This window comes from Hyperoodon ampullatus (genome assembly GCF_949752795.1).
Source record: "Hyperoodon ampullatus genome assembly, chromosome: 2".
Taxonomy (NCBI): domain Eukaryota; kingdom Metazoa; phylum Chordata; class Mammalia; order Artiodactyla; family Ziphiidae; genus Hyperoodon; species Hyperoodon ampullatus.
In genome coordinates this window covers 197,404,240-197,414,320 of record NC_136915.1, presented here as the reverse complement: position 1 = coordinate 197,414,320, position 10,081 = coordinate 197,404,240, and positions in this window count along the sequence as shown.

Below are 10,081 nucleotides of genomic sequence, written 5' to 3'. Positions count from 1 at the left end.
GACGGAGGCAGGGGCGCAAGGAATCCCCTCCACGGGAGGAAGGGATGGGGCCCCGCTGTGGGATGTACCAGGAAATGGGAGGTTTCAGGCAGGGTGCCTAGTGGACAGAGCACAGCTTTGGGGTCAGGGCTGTAGTCAAGCCTCAGATTCACTGCATCCTCACTGTGTGCCCATGACCTGGGTCTGTCCCCTGGGAGACAGAGGACGCTGACAATGCACACCTGGCGGGGATGTTGGGAGGATTTGATGAGATGATGTCGGTGAATCACTGGACCCAGTGCCTGGCTCCGAGTGGGAGCCCCAAATGTCCCCCCTTCCCTTTCATTGACTGTAGTTTGAGGCGCTAACGTGGTCACAAGTATTTGCATGTATGAAGAGCCTTCCTTCCAGTACCTCCCTCCCCATTTTCTAGGTGAGCTGCCGAGAGCCTCCTGGGTGCAGCCCGCAAAGGCTGAGCGGAGCCCGCCGGGAGGGGACAGGAGCTGGCTACAGCCAGAGGGCTGGGCAGTGAGACAAGAGGACGCGGGCCTCCAACCCCCGAGCTGCAGGGCCAGTGAGGCTGCTTTGGGCAGCTCGGCCAGGGGTCCCACATTGAGATCCTGGGAGGGGGATGCTCTATGAGCGCTGATACCAGTTCCCCCACATTTCTCTCCCCCTGGCCCTTTGGGCTCCCCCGCCTCCGGGGGTGTCCCCGCGGCTGCTGCAGCCTTCTCCCCTGTGTGTGCAGATGTGCCCTGCGGCAGCTGGAACGCCCACGCGCACCTGTTGCCTGGATCAGCGGCTGTAACTCTTCTCCAGGGAAAGCAGGCCAGGTGCCGGGCTTTGCCGGGTCCTCCTTCCTGCAGGCGGGAAGGCGGGGCATCTGCCTGTCCTGGCTGCGCGTGGAGGCCGCCTGGAAAGTGCTGGGCCTAGAGTCTCGAGTCTCGGCACAGACTGGACCCTCCTCCAGCCCGGAGCTGCTTCCAGCCATGCAGCTGTCCCCTCGGCCCAGCTGGTTCGCTGGGGGCTCCCACACCGGGGCGGGGGGGCTGGGGAGCGGTCCCGGGGGCAGGGGCGCGGTGAAGCGGAGCAGCAGCGTGGACCCGAGGGGTCAGAGGCGACCAGAGCTGGGAGGAGGCGGACAGTGAGGCCAAGGGCAAGGGTGAGTCTGGAGACAAGAGCTAAACACTCTCCGCGTGGCTTCGCCGCAGAGATGTCGTTCTGGAGATGCTGGGATGCAGAATCCCCTTCCCAGCTGAGTGTGCGGGGCTGGTGTGGACCGGGCAGGCCTCGTGGGAGCCCGCACAGCCATGCGGACTGCCGGCCTTCGTGGAGAGTGCGAGTACCCGGCCAGGAGCCCCGGGTCTCTGAGAAGAGCTCATGGGGCAAATCCAACACACACATCTCTGACATCCAACCCACACATGGCATTGCACATGTCAATACACGTGAAAACCTCCCAGGAGAAAACCGGGCAGTGAGTCAGCATCGCTGATGTCTGGGTCACACATCCACTCCCCTGTCAGTTGGTCTTTGAATGAACGTACCCCTGCCTCCCACTCAGGGAGGGGAGGTTTGAGCCAGTGATGCTCAGAGATGCCGAGGTCCCTACAGGAAGCTGACCTCCAGCTCCCGTCTGCCTGGACCAGCCAGGACCCATAGACCAGGTGGCGGGTGGGTGGCTCCAGCCACACGTGGGACACTGCTGACCCCTGCTGGCACTTTTCTCCCCGTAGCCAGCAGGCGGAACCCGAGGGAGAATGGAGTGTCGGAAAAACCTTGCCATCCGTCTGGGAGGGGGTGGGAAGAAATAGCCCAGCTCAGAATCTCCCCCGCTCGGGCTCCTTTGATGAGACCAAGAAGAATTAGAACACAACCCAGACCGTGTTTCTGCGAAGAGTGAGGTAGACTGGCAGCATGTCCTCCCAGCCTCTGTGGCTTGGTCAGCTCCTTGCTACCCATTCCCTAGAACCTAAACCGAGAAACCATGAACAACACTCCACCAGCCAAATTCAACTACTCAACTGGATAAAAAAGGAAAAAATGAACTTTCAGCTTAACTTATTGTGGGTCTGATGCACCCTTTGGACCTGGGGCTAACGGGATAATTATGGCTTTACTGTCTCCTTTTCCATGAGAGGGGTTGGTGTTACACTCTTTGGGAAACTGCTACCGAGAAAGCTGACATCTGGAGTATTTGCCTCTGTGGCTAGATATTTTAAAGATCATTTTGTACAGCTTAGGGATGCAATTTAAGTCTTCCAGAAACTTTACTGGAATCGTCCCCGGGACCAAAGGAACACCAGACTCCAACAATTCCGACAGAATTAGTGTGGAAGCCCCCGGGAGAAGGGAAGTCACTCCTTTTTAACCCCCTCCTCCTCTGCCCCCCATCCTAGCAGCAGACCAGAATTCTCCTTCGCTTCGTGGCTAGCCTCCAAGGGTGCGTGAACTCCCTACCACCAACCGCCCATCACCATCAGGCCTCCGCTCTGGATGTGGTGCTGAGGCACTCCAGCAAAGGCAATCGTTGGCCTCTTGAAAGCTAAATCTTAAGTGCGTTTTCCAACTCTCATTTTTTTTTTTTTTTTTTGCGGTACACGGGCCTCTCACTGCTGCGGCCTCTCCCATTGCGGAGCACAGGCTCCGGATGCGCAGGCTCAGCAGCCATGGCTCACGGGCCCAGCTGCTCCGTGGCATGTGGGATCCTCCTGGACCGGGGCACGAACCCGTGTTCCCTGCATTGGCAGGCAGACTCTCAACCACTGCGCCACCAGGGAAGCCCTCCAGCTCTCATTTTACTTAATCTCTTTAGCATCTGACATCTTAACACTCCTTCATCATTTATTAATTAAAAATTTTATTGTGAAATATTGTAAACATGCCAAAGGTATGGAAAACAATATAGCAAACATACCTGTTGCACCCGTCAAGGTTCTGCAGAGAAACAGAACTAATGGGATATTCATTCATTCATTTATTTACTGACTTATTATAAGGAGCTGGCTCAGGCAGTTATGACAGCTAGTCCCAAGTACTGCCGAGGGAGCTGGCAGCCTGCAGACCCAGGAAAGCCAACGGTTTAGTTCCAGTCTGAGTCTGAAGTCCTGAGAACCAGGTGAGCTGATGGGATAATTCTGGTCTGAAGGCCAGCAGGCTTGAGACCCAGGCAGAAGCTGATGTCCCAGTTTGAAGGCAGCCAGGCAGGAGGGATGCTCTCTTATTCGGGGGAGGGGGGTGTCAGCCCCTTTGTTCTATCCAGGTCTTCAGATGATTGGACAAGGCCCACCCACATTAGGGAGGGCAATTTGGTTTAGTCAGTCTACTAATTTAAATGTTAATCTCAACCAAAAAACACCCAGAATAATTTTGGCCAAATATCTGGGCACCGCGTGGCCCAGTCAAGTTGACACATAAATTTAACCATCACACCTGTGAACACCATACAGTGTAAGAAATAAAGCAGTGTGAGAACATAGTTTAAGCTCCTCCCCTCTTGAATTTCTCTCTCCCCACAGAAGGGATACTATTCTGCCCTTGGCATTAACCATTCCCATACATCTCTTTATGCTTTTACTATGTTATACACTCTACATGCATAGACTATTTTAACTATACATATGAAATCATACTGTGTGTGTTCTTCTGCAGCATTCTTTTTTGACTCGGCATATACTGTCTGTCTGGGTCATGGATGTTTCCAGAACTCCTCTGGCTCTCCTGAACTGACCAGATCAGGTGTGACTAGGACACCAGGCACAGTTTTTTCTTTTCTTTTTTTTAAAAAATCTGACTCTGTTCTTCTTCCTTCCTTCCTTTTCTTTTTTTTCTTCTTTCCTTTTTACACTATGACCAGATACTATCAGGCACTGGACATGCAGAAGTTGACCAAGACACAATTCTGTCCCCAACTTCATGCTTCTCTGTAGCCCTTTGTAGCAAAGGAAGTTTTGGCTGGGACCACGTCTGTGCAGCCCAGACTACGAAGAATAAACCGAATCCTCCTAAAGTAGCATAAAGCTGCCCACAGGGGGCTCGGGTGATGCCCGCCAGTGCCCTAAAGTGGAAAACACAGGCGATGGGCTTTAGCATTCTGCGTCCTGGAGAGAGGGCTGGACCAGTCCTCTGCAGGCTGGGCCCCAGGCTCCGCAGAGAGAGGGGCCGCGGTCCCCTTCCCTTGGGTCTCGGGGCCCAAACGCGGTGCCTCCGGAAGCTTGTTTCCGAGACATTCGGCTGCTGCCGAGGGCCAGCCCCACCCCCATCCCCCTCCCCAGAAAGCCACGCTCGACCTCGCCATCCCAGCTCGTCCAGCCTTTGAAGCAGGCTCACCCATCCTTCCCTAAAGGCTGGTGGGTGACACGGAGGGTCCTGGGCATCCAGGCCTGTGCCCAACCAGCCCGTGGGCCCTCGCGGCCCGCCGTGGTCCTCGATCTCGCTCCCTGCACGCTGCGGTGCCATCCTGCCTTCTCCCGGCGGGCTGTGTCTGCTCTCCGAGCCAGGTCTCACTCTGCACAAGGACTACTCCCGGCGCCTGTGTGACACCCACACAGGGAGCTACCACGTGACCACGGCCATACCTCATCTCTCTCGCTGTGCTGCGGTTTCTCCTTACTGGTCGCTTCCCGCTTTGGGCCCTGCCCGTGGCTGCTTGAGAAGACTCAGCAGGGCAGAGTCGCTGGCTCTACCTGGCCACTGGCCGTGGTGACACCAACTGGATTCTTCTCCCTCTGGGAGTCCGTCTCGGCAGAACCTCGCTGGACGGGCCCCTCCCCCAGAGGCCACTACTCCCTTGCCTTGGTCAATGCTGGCCGCCAGCCAGAGTCCCCGACACCCCCTCGGGAGGGCAGCCTGCATCCACCTCTTTCTCTGAGGCTCCTTTTCAGAGAAATGTTTTTGCAAGTCTTAGTGAGGACGGCTCAGCGGATACTTCTAAACCCTCATGTTTTCTCTTGGCAACACCTCATCAGTAAAAACTTTCTTTCTTAGGAAATGCACCTCTGAAGGCAGCATAGCTGAAGGGATCCACCTGGAGTGACCTACCCACCTCTGGAAACTGTCTTTTCCCAAATGGGCTGTGTTTCCCATCCCACATGCTCTTCTAGAGCCTTGCCACGGTGCACATCAGGAGGCGGGGTCTGTGTCCCCTTTCCTTGAAACTGGGTGGGGCTTTGGGACTGTCAGCAGAGCACGGGGTAGGGTGGGGGAGGGAGTTCTGTGCACCTTCTGAGGCTGGTTGGCAAAAGGCCAGACAGCTTCCTCCTGACTTCCTCTCTCCCAGGACACTTGCCCTCTTAGCCCCGCCTGGCCGCCTGGCGAGCTTACACGTAGGGGTCCCCGCTAACCGTCCAGCTGCCAGCCAGCATCAGTCGCCGGCCACGTGAGCAGGAAAGTCCCCCTGATGACTCCAGCTAACCATCACCTGACTGCATCACATGTATGGTCTGAGCAAGAACCATGCAGCTGAGCTCATAAACCCCAGAACCACGAGAGAGAAAAGTAAGTGACTGCTGTGGGTTTAAGCTACTGAGCTTGGGGCGACTCGTTACGCAGCAGCAGGTACCAGAAGTCTGTCCACTTCCACGTGGTCCAGCTCATCAGCGTGTGCAGTAGCTCAGGTAAATCTGTCCCGGATTCCTGCAGGGGAGCCTCCCTCCTGAGCCCCCAGTGCTCTTTGCTGTGCCGGCCCCCTGCATCACATCCGGCGCCCACATGTCCCCTGGCCTTGGGAAGCCCCGAGTCTACAGCCCAGCGCTTGGCACATAGGGGGTGCAGCTCGGAGGAGATGAAGAGGATTCCGGGGAGAGAGAAGGGCCCTGAGCCAAACAAGCTTCCACTACCTTCAAAGGCCTTTTTCTCTGACCAGCGTCCCAGGACTTTTGGCTTCTCTGCTAGGAGCCTAGGATGTCTCAAGTGAGAGTCAAAAAAATTTAAGAAGCAAGTGATCCCAGTGGACAAAGGATGAAGGGCTGCTTAGGCTAGGAGGCCTCTGAGGGTGTGATTCACAAATTGGCCGGCAGGTGGCAGCCTCACTCCCGCTTCTAACCCTGCAAACTGGAATGAACTCCTTGGTGCTGGAATTCGTAAAACATAAAAAAATAAAGTAAAGCCAAGCACCTCTCCAGGCAAGGCGAGTGTGAGCTACAAAGGAGACCGAGCCACAACCCTGCCCTCTGCGGCCGTCCTATAAAGAGTAAACCCTGTCTCTTGAGCTCATCTTTGGGTTGTCGTCCAGCCCTTTCTTCTGTCTCGGGGTCTCATTTCATACGATTGACCCTGATGGACCAGAGGCGTCCAAGGTCTTGCCTAAAGCCTGGTTATTTTCAATCTACTTACTGCTTACACCTCTGCTGTCTGGCCAGATGACCACAGGGAAGTTGGAGGTCCTCGACAGGAGGACAGGGAACAGATCAGGAGCAGTGGAAGCAGGTCTGCCGTAGAGACTGCCCGGCCACACTTCTCCCGGGAGCGGGCCTTCCTTTCCCCGGTCTCCCGGTGCCTCCTGTCTCCCTGCCCACACCGGCCTGGTGTGGACGCAGGCCGCTGAGAGGGACGTGGCCTCACAAGGCCATCGGGCCAGGGGGGCGGGGAAGGGGAACTGGTGGATTTAACTGAAAGTTATCCAGCCTGTTTCACAACACCCTGAGGACCCAGCCCCGGGCCTCCCCCGAGGAATTTCTGAATCACCTTCCAAGCTCCCTGGAACATTCCTTGTGGTTCACAGTGTAAAGGGCAGCTTGAGGATGGGAATACATTCCCCGGTTGCAGCCCCCATAGTACCCTTGTTCCTCTCCAGGTGGATTTCCCCCTTTCTTGCTTCCAAGCATTTTATCCTCCTGATGTTTACACATGGACTTTCCTGCCCTTTCTTTGATCTTTGGCCGTCAGGCTCATTTCTCCTGCAAACCCCTGGAGGCTCTGGGACCCCTCCTCGGGAAACATGAAGACAGGCACTGAGGGTCCTGGTCAGGAATGCGGGGCCATCCCTCAGCCCCCTGTCACAGCCTCAGCACTGCAGAGCCAGATCTGATCCAGGCAGATCCAGCAAGATCCAGGCAGATCCAGGGAGATCCAGGCAGATTCAAGGAGATCCAGGCAGATCCAGGCAGATCAAGCCTGGGAAGAGCCTTAGAGCCACCCCAGGCCCCTTGCTGGGCTTGTCACAGTCCAGGGTCCACAGAGGCTGGCAGGACACCCTTTCCAAGAACCTCTGTTTCTCTTACTGTAAATAATTTTCAACATTATCTTTTTATTAAAACAAACACAGGCATCTGTGAAGGAGAACGCGAAATTTAAACAAACTTTTATAATAAAACCAAAGACTTCAGAGCCCTGGGAGCGAGCGATCCTGCCAACGCTCTGAGCTCCCGGGAGCAGCACGTCCCCTCTCTGCTGGCAGGGGCACCTCCGTGGGAAGCTTCGAGAGTGCGGAGCTGGTCCCAGCCCTCACTGCACACACACTAGGAAAACCGGGGTCTGGATCACGGTCACACGGTCACCAAGCTGGTTACTGCCCAGTGGTCACCTACGTGCAAAAGAGGTGAAAATAGCCCTACAACCTTCAGCCACTGGGGAGAGTGAGGCGGGCTGCTGTAAAGGGCCCAACGAGCAGTTGGTGCTCGGCAGTTATTTGTTAGTATTGATATCATTTATTCTCAGTCTTATTGGGATGTATTAGACATAGAGCACTGTGTCAGGTTAAGGTGTGCAGCATAATGATTTGACTCACATACACCATCATCAGCATAAATTCGGTGACCATCCAACATCTCGTAGAGCTAGAATAGTAAAGAAATAGAAAAGCGTTTCTCCTTGTGATGAGACCTCTTAGGATTTCCTCCCTTGACAGGTTTCCTCGGTAACAGACAGCAGGGCTCATTGTCACGTTGTACGTTACACCCCTAGTACTTATTATCTTATACTGCAAGTTCGTACCCTTTGGCTGCCTTTAGCCAATCCCTCTCCCACCACCCCCTGCCTCTGGTAACCACAAATCTGATCTCTTCATCAGTTTGTTTGGTTGTTCTTTGAATCACGATTGACCGACAGCACTGTTAGCTCCTGGTGCACAAACACAGCGATTTGATACTTCTCTGCATCTCAAAATCCTCCCCATGATCTGTCTGGTTGTCATGAATATTATTTATTGATTTGGCCACGTTGTGCGGCGTGCGGGATCCTAGTTCCCCGACCAGGGATTGAACCGGGCCCTCGGCGTCCAGGGTGTGGAGCCCTAAGCACTGGATAGCCAGGCAATTCCCCATATTATTATTTTAAATGCTTGATGACGAGCTGAGACTCACAATACAAATTCAGCCCTGGTTCCTTCAGAGTGTCGTGGCCCTGATGATCCAAGGGCCTTGCTCTTCCTTGGGGGTCCGTCTCAGGCTGTGAAACAGCTGTGACCACCCCCAGGCGTATGGACCACGTATTCATCTGCGTCTTTCCTCCTCGGCCCTCACGTTCCCTGTGCGCCTGGGCAGCTCCCGGCAGAACCTCAGGCCTGCAAGCACTCACTTTCTCCGGCAAAACTTCCTGACCATGTGCTCCCCCCAAGACAAGAATAAAGCATGCAGGGTGATCACATGGCCTGGTTTGCTTGGGACAGTCCTGCTGCCCCAGTGTCGTGTGGATACATCCCTGTGCTCTCCACTCAGCAGCCTCCCAGGAAGCAGGGCTCAGGACACAGCCACCAGTTTACAGGGTGCTCCAAGACCCTCCGGGAGAATCCAGGCGTGGCTGCCTTTCCCTGGACCTTCCCTGAGGACGTTTCACAGCACAGGTTGGCTGTCCTCACTGGGGAAATCCATCAGCAGCCCCATCGCCCAGACAGGACAAACCCAGACCAAAGAAGGAAAGGCAGGAGTTTGCCTTTTTGTAAAATCTTGGGCAAGACTCCAAAGCTCCTCTCTCCAGGATCCAGGGAACTGAAGGGAGATGGGATAATCCCGCAAGACCGCCACCTCTGGACAGCGAGCCCATGGCCTCTGACCCTGATGTCTTTCGGCAGCGTAATGGGCCTGTTGATTTATCGCTCACGCGGTGCAGGGGTGACCGGGAATTCTCCCGGGTTCTGCTCTTACATCTTGGCTGGGTCAGAGGAGAACGGCCACCCAATCTGCAAGAAATCCTGGTCGGTGCTCCCAGTCTTGGGGGACCCTGTTTGTATGGAGGGCCCGGCCCAAGGAAAGATGTTTCTTAGGGTAGAAAGTAAGAAAAGCCTAGATAAATATAATATTCCACTTTCTGGATTATGAGATGCTTGACTTTACTCCTGGAAGAGTTGATTCAGCCACCTGGGGCTTTAAATGAAGCCTGTGAGGGTCTGAGGCCTTGATACCTGTGCAGCCTGGAAGACGTGGCAGCTGCATCTGTGGGTGACCTGGGGGAGGGGCAACCAGCTGCCCAGCAGACCTGCCCCCAGTTCACTGCCTTGGGCAGAAGGAAGCTTCCTTCGCACAGAGACGCTGGAGCCCAAGAGAGCAGCAGAGAGTGACCCACAGACAGGTGCACAGCGGGCACAATCACAACGAAAGGGACACCCAGGATCTGGGCAGGCCCTGCTCTGTCTGCGTCTGCATTCAGTGCAAATGGGGTAATTCAACCTGGAGGATAAGAGGGAGTTTCCTTTCGACTTAGAAATGCAGTGAACAAGCTACAAAAACTGCAAACTAGAAGGAAGTGCTTTGTCTCCCGAGGCTCTCCCAGTCCTGGGAACACCAGCGTCTCAGATTTTCCTGATCCTCCGGGTCCAGATCCACAAGGCCCCAAGGGCAGTGCGCCTTGACTGAGGCGGGCAGGACCGTGGGGGGAGAGGATGGCACCTTCCTTTAAAGCCCGGCTCTCTCTGCTCCCCACCGGGCCTCCTTCCCAGGGGCCCCCGGGAGCTCCTTCTCTCTCCAGAGCACTGGGTTTCTGAGCTGTACCTGCGTCCAGGAAAGAGATGTGAGCCTCTCCGCCCTCTGAGATGCCGGCAGCGGGCTTGCAGGAAGGGCTGGGAGGTGGCAAGGGCAGCCCACCCACCCGCAGCTGCCCCTGGGCAGCTTGGCGAGGCCCAGATAAAAGCCCAGCTGAAGCACCCACTCCTCAGAGCTGCTGTTTGGGG